This window comes from Python bivittatus, unplaced genomic scaffold (genome assembly GCF_059951505.1).
Source record: "Python bivittatus isolate LINGU-HERP-01145 unplaced genomic scaffold, Pbiv_v1 ctg000610_np1212, whole genome shotgun sequence".
NCBI lineage: Eukaryota > Metazoa > Chordata > Lepidosauria > Squamata > Pythonidae > Python > Python bivittatus.
In genome coordinates this window covers 15,448,691-15,461,280 of record NW_028277088.1, presented here as the reverse complement: position 1 = coordinate 15,461,280, position 12,590 = coordinate 15,448,691, and the positions used below count along the sequence as shown (strand labels likewise).

Genomic DNA, 12,590 nt, shown 5'->3' with positions numbered 1-12,590 from the left:
GTGGAAATGTTTGGTTTCTGAATAATTACATTTAGGTAATTATATTCTGTACGGGAGAGAAATTAAATAAAGTTTGGACTTAAGATAAACCATGCAGTCCTGCAATTCTAGAACCTCCACTGAATGCTAAGACTTAGACTAAAGCATGCAAGATCAAGAAGAGCGTCCTCCTTGATTGGTGAATGATCATAGCCAGCCCTTGTGCAGCAGGTAACTGGGGGAACATACCTTTCATATAATTTGGAATGCTGATACTTTTCCTTCTTTGCAGCTAAAAACTGCAGGCTGTGGTTTTTTAAGCCTCTGAAGCATATCTACTCAACTTGGGTGTCCTCCTGGTTTGGCACTTCTTGGAGTTCACCCATCTGGGGAAGACTACCCCAAAGTATGCATACAGTTTGCTCTCTTCTCTCACCTTGTGCTGATCTCATTGCTTGTCTTGAATTTAGTGTATTATCAATGCTTTATCAAAGTTTTGATTTTATTGTTATATTTTCAAAATGTTGTTAACTACAGGCAGGCAACACTGCTAGTATTTTGTAAATGGAAATTAGGGCTAAAACCTAAAGAGATACTCCCCAAACTACAGTCTTGGTGCCAGTGTATCCCTACAGTTAAAGCTTTGTCCTAAGCTAGGGATTGTAAATCTGTTGAATTTCATGGTTGTTGGAGACTACAAGGAACTTCTGGTCTCTCATTCTCTGAATTTCTCAACATAAAATTGTCTGCTATTTCAAATAACCTTTATAATGGATAGGAAGGAAATGTGAAGGCACTCAATTAAAAAATCAGATAAAACTACAGATTCAAGCAAATGTTGGCCAAGTTTTAAATCTTTATAATCCTAAGATCAAAGAGTTTAATGAAAGATTTGATTCCTTTGATCAGTGTATGCGGTCAGTAGATCTGGGTGGATAGTCAAAAGCAGAAACAAATCTTGTTTTTCACCACTCTTTAACAACCCGTCTTAAGATTGCATTCATGCCAGGGCCAGCCCAAGATAATTTAGCTCAGAAAAATCAAAATAGGACATCCTTCCCACTAATTACTATGCAGCAGAGTCCACTGCAGCCTCAAAAAAAGGCAGCTGCTCTGTTTTCATGTGAACAGAGAAAAGGGATGTAATTTTTTTTGGATGATAGGATCTTAGTACATCTGCTAAGTGCTGTGATAATGCAGTACAATTTTGACTGTTCTGCTTTGGAGTAATGATAAAAGTCTTACGATTCTTAATTGTCTTAAATCTAGAATGTCAGGGAAGGATCTGGTTTAAGTTCCTTCTGCCTTATTTCCTTAGTTTTCCTTAAACTGTGGTAAGATTCTTGCTCAAGGAGAGTAATACTGATGTGCAGTTCCCCTCTTCTCTGAATTCTCTGTGGCGTAGTCCCAGCAGGGCTGTAGCACATTCTTTTTATTTAATACAGTACATAGATGAACTTGCAGAATCTAATTCCTGGACTGCCCTTAAAATAACAGTGCCTTTTAAGGGTTAAATACAGCTGTCACTAGCATCCCATGAGAGAGGATTCCTAAATATCATTTATACATTTTTGGGAGCAAGAGTTGGTTGGTCACTAATACCTTGCATTTATCAATCTTAAGGCTGACCTAGTTGATCTTGAAAAGGACTGTAGGCAAGACTGGGAAGACAAAAAATTCCTCCGAAGAATGGAAATTACTTCTATATTATGGGCAGAGAAAGTACATCAGTATGTTGTGATCAATAGTCAAACTCAATTCTACTCTTTCCTTTGTTCAGTCGTGTTATGGAAGGTCTCATGTCCTTTGGGTTCACATGCATTATGTAAACAGTATTCAGTGATAAAGGAATGACAATATGAATAATTATTGTTACTAGTTTATTGTATTTCTATTCATTTGGGATATGCTTTTAATTTAACAATGGAAATTATAATGTTATTTGCACTAAGCTATGCTTGCCAGTGATAGTTTGTTACTAGTGTATCTAATTAAGGGAGTCTAACTATGGATGCTTGCTATGGTGACTCCTATTGAAGTGGCAGAAATTTCATCTTTTTTTCAATCATTCTTGTTCAATCTGATGGGAAAGAAATGGTGTTTGAATTTTTTAAAATGGAAATAAAAATTGTAGTGGCTAAATCTCATGTAGTGGCTAAAAACTGTTCAGTAAATAACAGCTTGGATTGAAATCTCATGACTCTGGTGTGGGCTTCTTGCAGTTATAAAGTGGCTAAGGTGATAATCTTACTCATGAGGTATTTACTAGGTTATGGAGTATATGTCTGTGTTGTGGCTTTTGCTGTACAGTTGTTTCTCTCTGCAGCCTTTCTAACTCTCCTCCACCCTTTCAGTTAGATCCCAAGAGAAGATAACGTTGGGGGGCTTTTCTAGATCAGGAAGCATAATCTGCCATGGAGATTATGACCAATAATCTGCCATGGAGATTATGACCAATAATATGCCATGCAGAATGACCAAGAGATCTGTAGTGGAAAAGGTATTTCCAGTATCCTCCACCACTTCACAACATTAAATTCAAAAATACCACCCCCTAAAATTCTAACGCATCCTAAGAATTTGGTAGTAAAGCTGAAGGGTTTTTTTTTGCATGAGATTAAATCTTTCAGAAAATTGGAAGACAGATATCATTACAGCCAGCCCTTGAGTTGTTGTGGCAATAAAGAGAGGTCATTTCTGCCCATGTGTTTTATACCAATTTCTGGGGCCACTCAGCCATTGTTGTAGTAGTGTAAAGCCTGTCTTCATTGCTGCTGGTGTAGGGAATCATGGAGATGATTGGTGTAAATATTCAGAAATGGTTACAAAAGCAAAGTGGGCAGAAGCATGCCTTCAGCCTTGGGGAAAGAGAAAATACTGTATTACAAAAGGACTCAGACCACCTCCTCCCTGCCTTGCTGGAGTATAAGAGGGACACAGTTAGATTTGTAAGATTCTTTACCTGTAGCCTAATTTATTAAAGTAGATTCTAGTCTTATTGTGCAGTCTGTTTCCTGATTTGGAGAACCACAAGGGGATGACATCTACAGAGGCATAAGGATAGTTGAATGACACTAGAAGATGCTATAAATCACTAGTGAGGAAATGGTACCTGTGTTTGCATGATGCTGTACTAGTAATTATTAATCTCCATGTTTTGTTTTTTGTCCACAATCTGCTACTACTACATGTTAGAACTGTGCTAAAATGGTTTTGCATGAAGTTACGCGTCTCACAAGCCTGCTTTTACATTTAGTTGGATTGCTATTCTACCTAAACCATCATTGTCTTCTCTTTCTGGCAGTGGGTTACTGCTCCCACTCCACCTTGCCCCAAACCGCCTCCCAAATCTTTGATTGTAAATCCTGAGACTAAACCTGTAATCTGCAAAGCATATGTCAACCACAAAGCAATGAGGTTCAAAGCTCTTTTATTTTCTGATGAGATCATCCGTGTTTTGCTTATGGGGTGGTCTGTTCTATGCTGCCTAGAGTGGATGGGAATTGCATATGTTAGCCTCTTAACCCCTTGATTTGCATACAGTTCTGTGGCATGCTACCATTGATAGAAGTGTGCATGGGACGAGGAAGCAATAATTTGGTATTCCTAGAAGAATTGTAAAAATACTGTCTACGTAGCCAACCATTTTCTTCTTACTTTGGCCTACCTAATGGGGCTGAATGATTTGATGATTGCCACTTTATCTTTTCCCCTTCTGGCAGATTACAATGAAGTATTGTCCTGTAGATTAATAATCAGGCTCTGGTCTTCTGATTGCAGAGGGAGGGGAAACAAACAAGGGCCTTTTGTTCTACAAAGGGAAAAACACCTAATCTTTGCAAAAGCTTAATTAAGATGAGTTCACTATGCAAATAATGTTTCTGGATGGTTAAAGTAGCCACCTGGATAAATGTGAGCTCTGTTTTGGGTCAGAGTATTTTTTTTTTCCCAGGAAGACAGTTTCTGAAATTGAGCAGCTCATTATGAAGTGCTGCCCAAGGGTTAACAGTATTGGCACCCCAACCAGAATGTCTGTATCTGTTTGATGGAGGGGAATATTATGGTACAGCATGCAGTCCTGGCTGCATTGTAACTTTTTCTTTTCCCTGTTATTCATTAAGAGCTGTACCTCCAGAATCCTCTGTGTCTTAGCATAATTATGCATTTTGATTTTCAACTCCTTCAGAAACCATCTATTCAAAATATTTGTGTCAGGCCATCTTCAGTTTATTAACCTCTATCAGTGTTGTGATTGCATTCAAGCAATGGTTCATCAGTTCTTGCAGTCTTATTGGACTCAGATCATAAAGAAGTAAATGTTGCTCTGCACTGAGCAGGGTTGAATTAGATGATTTTGAAAGTCCCTTTGAAATCTAAGATTTTATATGGATTGAGTCATGTAAAGTTTCCTCATTAAAAAAAAATCTATGGATTTTTATCCCTCTTTTGTAAGGTAAAGGGGGCTCTTAAACCAGCTTACAACCATCAGTGCTATGACAAATCATGCTCTGAGATTTATAATCTAAAAGGAATGACACATGGGGAAAAAGGAAGTGGATAGGTGGAAGAAAAGAAAGCATAAATTTTTAAAGTTGATTTGTTGATTATGTGTCATCAAGTAGGTATTGACTTTCAGTGATCATATAAATATCTGTCCCCAGCCTGGACCTTCAGGTCTTTCAACAGTGTATCCATCGCTGTGTAATTGAGTCCATCCATTTGGTGCTGGTTGTTCTCTTTCTTTTCACCTTTCCCAGCGTTACAGAATTCTCAAAAGAGCTAGGTCTTTACATAATGTATCCAAAATATGAATTGAGTGTGGTCATTTGTACCTCAAGTGAGAACTTGGATTGAATTGTTCTATGAACCATTTGGGTTTTTTGGCTATCTGTGGTATTCTCAAGAGTCTTACTCTTTCTAACTTGCTTCTTCAAAGGACAACTTTATCTTCTGTGGAGTGTCACAAGAAAAAAACATTGTCTGCATGATTCTGATCTTTATAGATGTAGACACGGCATGGCATCTGAATATCTTTTCCAAGGTCTTCATTGCTATCCTACCAAATACTAGTATGTGGTGTATTTCTTGACTGCTCGTTCCTTTACAGTTGTTAGTTGACCCTAAAAGGCAGAAGCTATCTATGATTTCAGTATCTTCTTGTCAGTTCTAAGGGTGGTTGTTTTACCTTTTGCCATTAGTTTGGTTAATTCCATTTTTTTCATTGTGTTTCTTGACTTTCATCAATAGAGTTTCCAGATCATTTGCATTTTCAGTTATCAGAATAATGTCATCACCATAGCACAGACTATTGATATTTCTTCCTGCAGTTTAAAACCACATTCCTATTCTTCCAATCCAGATTTTCTTAACATATATTCAGCATATAGGTTGAATAAATGAGAGACTATACAGCTTTGTCTCACTGCTTTGCCAACCTGGAGCCAGTCTGTTTCATCATGTTCTGTCTGGACTGTAGCTTCCTGTTGTATGTAGAGGTTTTACATAAGAACAATGAGATGTTATGGGATTCCCATTTTCCTAAGGACATTCCACAACTTGACATGATTGACTCAGTCAAAGGCCTTTCTACTATGAATGAAGCATGTATTGATTTCTTTTTGGTATTCTTTGGTTTTCTCAATTTCCTTATTGCATCAACAATAATGTCTCTTGTTCCTCAGCTTTTTGTAAAACCATTTGAACATCTGGCATCTCCCTTTCCATGTATAGCTCTAATCTGCATTGGATAGTCTTAAGAATTATTTTGCTAGCATGTGAAATTAAGTATATTGTGTTATAGTTTGTACACTTTAAATCTCTTTTCTTTAGTATTGGTATTTAGACCGACCCTTTCCAATCTAGTGATCACTGTGTCATTCCCCAGATTTGCTGGCATAGTTTGGTTAGAACTTTTACTGGTTCTTCTTCTGTTGGTTGCTTTATTTCTGAAGATATTACCAGTTTCAACTTGGTAATGATTGGAATGTTGATTTAACTTCATCTTTTAGTACTAGAGGTTCTTGTAAGTAGGGAATATCTTCTAAGGTATCTTGAATGCTGACAGGTCTACTGTACAGAATTTCAATATACTCCTTTCATTTTTGATATTCTTTGAATCAGTTACTATCATTCCCTGGTGTCTTTTAGCATACAAATTCAAAATTGGAAGTCCTTCTGAGCTCAAAGTTTTTGGATGGCTTTCCTTGTATTTCTGTGTTTTTTTCCATCCTCAGTGTCTTTACAGATGCTGTTGTAGTACTGCTTCTTGTCTCTTCTAATAGCTTTCTGAAATTCTTTATTAAGTTCATTCTTGAGATCTTTGTCTTTCTTGGCTTTGGCTTCTCTTCTTTTCTTGCCAATTTCGAATGTTTGTTCTGATATCTGGTTTGCTTACTTTCATTTCTTGATCTTTGGCAGTCTCTTTTCACATTCATCCTTAACACCCTGAATTCATTCCACAGTTCCTCTGGTTCTCTATCAGTGAGGTTCTAGACTTCAAAACAATTCTTTATATTCTTCTTGAAAATGGTAGTTAAATGTTCAAGATATCATGGAATCTGGATGGCTTTGTGTTTCTGCTTTAGCTTGACTTGGGATCTGCACATGAGCAATTTGTGATCTGTTCCACAGTCAGCACCTAGCCATGTTTTTGCTGTTATTACTGACCTCTTCTATTTTTTTGTACCAGTAATATAGCCCATTTGATTTCTGTGTACTCTGTCTGGTGATGTCCATGTATATAGGCCTTGTTTTGGTTGTTTGACTACTATGTTAGCAATGAAGAAATCATTGGATTGGCAGAAACTGATAAGTTGTTCTCCTGCTTCATTTCCATTTCATAGGCCATAGAGTCCAACTAGGTTTTCCTCCTTAACTATTTCCAACTTTGGCATTTCATTCTCAACCACAAATAGCATTTCTTGCTTGCATGTTCTGTTGATTTCCAGTTGTACTTGACCATAAAACTTGTCAACTTCTTCTGCAACAGTGGCTGAAAACTAAATTTAGATAACCGTCATATGAAAAGGTTGTCTGTAAAGTCTGATTGATATTATTCAGTCACTGACTGCATTGTACCCAAGTACTGTTTTTGCTATATCCTTCCTCACTACTAAAGCAGTGCCGTGCCTTCTTTGTATTTTGTGTCCTGAGCAGTAAACAGTATGATCTTTGGATTGAAAGTATCAAATTCCAATTCATATCATTTCACGGATGCCTAAGGTGTTAATGTGTAGTCAAGTTATTTCATCTTTTTTTGTGTTGAACTTTCCAGGTTCCTACCTTTTAAGCTCCATGTTCCACTGTAATTCTGTCTTTGCAGCTTCGTATTTTCTTTTCCTGCATGACGTTCTCAGCAAATAGATGTCCCAAAGGCTTTAATCTAACCACATCATAAACAACATTAGTACCTTGAAAGATCTTCAGCTGTTCCTCAGTACCATGTTGAATGCCATCCAACCTGCAGGCCCCATCATCTGGCACTATATCGTCAGTCACTTTATCTTGTCTATACCATGTGACTTTCTTGGTAAAATACCAGAGTGGTTTATCATTGCCTTTTCCTGCACACTATGAAATTACACCTTTGTGGTTGTCACTAAAGTGACCGTTTTCCTCCACCATCTTCCTATATTGCTATTCCCCCATACAGATGTCTGCTTGCCTTATCTGGACAGTTGGGATGACCATCATGCCTTGAGATTATATACTCTTGGTGTATACTCCCAGCATTCTTCACTTATCTCTTCCAAGAACATCCCCTTGCTAGAATGAGGTAGCATAGCAGGAGTGGGGGGAGCATGTTAAAGTTTCAGATCTTATATTCTCTGCTGTACATGTGCAGGTGCTATGTATAGGTCAAACTGGAAGTATGTACAGGCAGTCCCCAGGTTAAGAATGAGTTCTGTTCCCAATTCTGTCTAACTTGAATTTGTACGTAAGCCGGAACAGGTATTTAGTGTCAGTTAGTCTGGAGAGAGAGAGAGAATCTGTGTGTGTGTGGGTCTTAAAATAGTTTAGATAGAAAAGAAATCATGATTAGAGGTTAACACAGTACTTTTGTTTCATCTTGTCTTGCATACCAAAAGGGGCATTCTCGAGGTAAAATCATAGACGGTGTTCTCCTTCCTCGAGCTGATGAACCACTGAAGCCACGCAATGTTTTTATGAGCTGCTTAAAACAGGCTGTACAGTATATTAAAAATGTACACTCTACTTTGTGACGCTTATGAAGGCATTGCATGGCTTTAGTGGTTCATTGGTTTGGGTGGAGGGAGAATGCTGTCCACCATTTTGAGTCAGCAGCTTGTTTGTATCTGTGGGTTGTCTGTAAGCCAGATGTTTTTAACCCAGGGACTACCTGTAGTACAATACTGAAAAGTAGGAGATATACATTGAATTCACTGTATAGGTGAAACAGCAGTATAATATTATGTGATATAGGGGTTCTCCTGGGGTGTTTGAACTCTTTCTTCAAACGAGGTGTTTGGAAACAATGTATGGAGACAACAATAATAAATTAAATTTATTTGCTGCCCGACTTCCAGCAACTCTGGGTGGAAACATGAATAAAGTACTTCTTTTTATACCATTAAAACAGTGCCTCCTTTGCAAGGCTCAGGAGGCTGCTTTGAAATATGTCTCTGTTTGCACATAGGTGTCTATACACAGGCAACCTTTCCAGTGGGACCTTGAGCAAAACAAAGTCAGGGTGCACGGACATGTGAAGACAGCTTGGAACAGCTTTTGAAACTGCCATGTAATCTTGCAAAAGACACCACAGCTTTATCCATTCAAAGAGAAGTGTTTTACTTGTGTTTCATTACTTGCAGGAGCACCTCTTTTAAAGGTCATGTGACCTTGAGATGTGAGTAACAAATCCATATCATAGTAACTTCCTCTCTCATCTCTGAATTTGTGCAGCTGATTGGGATGCAAAGCAAGTATTCAAGAGCGGGGTATCACAAGTGACAAAAATGACTCCCTCCCCTCCCCCCACAGTGCAAATAACATATCTGAAAAAGTTTTGGGACTTGGCTGAAATGAACTGGACAGAGCAAGGTGAGCACATGGGCAGATGTTGCACCCAGAATATGGTCCCGCTAGTGTCTACTGTCTAAACTTTGCCCAGCAGACAGTACACTTCAGCCCAGTCTACATCCCAAATGCCAAGGCTTTGAAAGACTCCAGGCTTTCCCACCTTTCCTCTTAAACCCAGACCAAATAGTTGATCAATCTTGCAGTAATCAGAATGGTCAGTCGTTCTGTTTTGCCAAGGCACATGTTCCTTTCTTGTCGCTTATCATGCAAACTCCATCTGATCTTGTTTGGGTCTGGTACTAACTAGAGATACCTTTGCAGTTTGAATGCCCACGTAATAGTTTGCAGCTGATTTTCCTAACCTGATTCCCTCCAAACAAGTCAGATACAAACTAATCCTGCAGCCAGTTTAGTCATGGGAGTTTAACTCCAACACAACTGGGTAGTTTTTGGAAGGATGCTTTACAGAAGTAGTCTGTTATTTTGGGGGTCTGACTCTGAAACATGAGCCCAAATCAATTAAACTAATTATGTCCCACAATCAAATATAGGCTCCACCATGGCAAATGGTGGCAATTTGTAATTTCTTAATACAGGCGATCTCAAGCACTGAATTTGAATTGCATTTAATGTTATGTCCCAAGAAGTTCATCTGGCACTGTTCTTGTTTGGTTCTTATAAGTGGATTCTGCTAAGAGTTCCCCACTCCATCTGCTATTAGTAGCTTAAGGGCAAATAGCAGCAGAGGAAGTGATACATTCTCCTCCTTTATACCATTATCTCAGAATAGATCCTGCCATGGTTGCTTTTGAGTTTTTATTTTAATTGCTTTGTTCACCAAATTCTTTACACTTTCACTTAAGTTCCTCTGATGTTTCTTCCCAGTCTGTCTCTTAATGTTGTTTAAGAGAAAATAGTGTCCATCCCTCATTGATATGAAAGAACAGCGTAGCTGGTTTACTGCGTTCACTTTGAGGTTCTGATTAACATTCATTTTCATGTGCAGTGGAAAACCTATGAAAAGAGGAATGTGCTTTGAGGAAACGCACACCCTGCCGTGCCAAGTACTCAAGAAGTCTGTGACAACTTCTATATGGAATGCCAGTGAACACTGCACTAGCATTCCTTCATCTCCCCCTTCCCTCATTTTGTACAAGAACAAATTTAGCTTGTTTCCTTAGTCAGAATGCAGTCCTCCAATGGTCAGCATCATTAAAAATGAAGAAATTATATTTTGATGCTGATCATTTTTTTTGTTTTTTGAACTTTTAAATCTGTTATAGTTGGACTAGATAGTTTGTTTTAAAAATATTTAACTGCATCTGGAAAAGAGGTGGAAAGAGTGTCCTGTGCTTGTCAGCCTTTTGTTTTGCAAGATGCTGAGATTTTAATGAAGATAAGCAGGAAGGGGCAAGTAAGGATGAGCTTCCATGCCACTGAAGCCCTAATGAAAGGGAAGAAGTAGAAAATGGGAGAGGATTTAGAGCACACAGAGAGGTGGTCAGGAGCTGATAATCATTCTGAGTGGGAATATCATTGAACTGAAAGAGTTGTGAAGGTAATAGCTCACACATGGGAGTGGTAGAGGAGGGAAACGTGAGCTGAAAATCAGAGTGGCCTACTGCTTAAGGTATTTCGTGTTTGGCTCCTCAGGAGCTATAGAAATCTCAAGGTAAATTTGAGCCGGTCACTCTCTCTCAACTCAATGAATCTCAGTTATTGTTGTGGGGAAAAAATGGATGAGGAAATATTATATATGCCACCTTGAGATGCTGGAGTAAAGACAGGATATAAATCTAACAAGAAATAAATGTAATATTTGAGGGCTGTGCATTATACATGCATTTGGGTCTATAGACCAGAGACTGATGATTGATGTGGCTGAAATACACATGATGCTGAATCTCTCAACTTACAGATCGGTTTTTAAAAGGGGAAATGTAAAAAATCTATAGCCCACCACTAAACATGGCTAAGAACATTAAGAAAGAACTGCCTGTGGAATTAATGCTTCCTAAATAGGAAGATGCTAACCAGTTTGCAAAAGATTGTGAGAGAGTGTGTCACCTGTAGCCTTCTAAGGGAGGGAGAATGTCCCTTCTGCGGCTTTATGGATTGTGCTATGCCCCAGCAAAGACACAGAGAAGAGCCTTTCCATCATATACCGGAATGATACAGGCAGGTGATATGATTGGAAGGCATCAGTCCATAAGGTATCTTAGACCTAAGTCTTTTAGGACTTCAAAAGTCATCACAAGTATTTTCAGCTGTGTCCAAAAACAAACTGGTAACCATTTCAGAGTCAGTGTAACATGGTCCTTCCTGTGAGCCCCATTGAGCATTCTTATTGCTGCATTCTGAATTCAACTGAAGTTTCTGAAGACTCAACAAAGATGGTAGCAAATAGATAAATTGCAGTTGTCCAATTTATATGAAACTAAGGGATGGGTCACCATGGCCATTGACTGATCATTCTGGAAAAGCAAAGCATGATTTTGAGAGGAGGATTGCACGCACTCCTTCTGCGCCTGTGGACTTGATGCTGATTGCTGCTCCATCTCCAATCCTCTGTTGGGAAGGCTGGATAGGAATATGTCTGATCCTTCACAACAATGACTGCTCTTTGAAACCAGTAATCTATAGTGTAGGTTGTTCATTTGTTTATTCAGTTTAAGCCCTGCCTTTCCACTCTAGCAAATATTCAAAGTGGTATGTACGTTCTGTTGTATGAGAAAGACCAAAGACATCCATTGAGAGAGAGTGATCTCTCTTTCTCTCTCTACTGCAAGGACTGCATGAGCAAGCGTCCTTAGGAGATTATGGCCAGTGCAGATACAGGTGGCCAGAGAGGGCCTAGCTTAGGCTTCTGTAACACTGCTGTGGCTGAACCCTCACAAATCGGAAATTCTGGGAAGATAGCCAACATCCTGAGGAAGTGAAATCTCTGAAATCTGTGACCTCACCGACAAGCAAAACAAAGCTGCTCCAGGAAAATACAGAGTTTTCCATCCTTTAAAAAAAAAACCTTGTTGCATCAAATTAGGAGTCTGCATGCTCAAATTCTGTTGTTCTAACAATCTTTAAATATTGTTTTGAAAGTTATGCACTCTGGTCTGTCTCTTAGCCATAGTGGGAAATGTCCATCTATGCTGACTGTTTTGTATGTTATTCCCCATTTTTCCTAGGTTGTACAAAATTCTGGGAAAATGTTATTTCTACTGAGAAGTAGAAATATTTTTTTGTAAAAGCTATTTTTAAATATACAGACAGAATAAGGGAGCAAGCAAAACAAGTACATTATTTTGCATTGTTTTATTATACTGATGCTTTTTCTGATTTCAACTTTTATGAAGTGCAGAGAGAATTTGGGCTATTGAGCAGTATAGAAATGCAGGGAGTAAACAAGTAAGTGAGCAGCTACGTTATACTAGCCACATAACTAGTTTGGGTTATGCTGCAGTATTGGTCTGTGTTTTGTCCTTTCAGGCATGGTAACCATTTTTCCTTAAGTCTTATTGTATAAGAAGTATATGGTAACTTCGAAGATATAGGTTGGTCCCCGCTCATTGTAC

General features: G+C 38.5%; 1 protein-coding gene across 8 annotated transcripts in view; it reads left to right on the top strand.

The window, feature by feature from the left end:
- Positions 1 to 12,590, top strand: part of JCAD (junctional cadherin 5 associated) — a 53,577-nt gene that overhangs the window by 26,822 nt on the left and 14,165 nt on the right. Inside the window, exon 1 of one of the 8 annotated variants that reach the window (XM_025172478.2) lies at positions 277 to 385. The exons of the other annotated variants lie outside the window; for them this stretch is intronic. The gene's annotated coding sequence lies outside the window, so the exon portion shown is untranslated. Of the gene's footprint in view, positions 1 to 276; positions 386 to 12,590 lie in introns of those variants that run through there. 8 annotated transcript variants of the gene reach the window in all.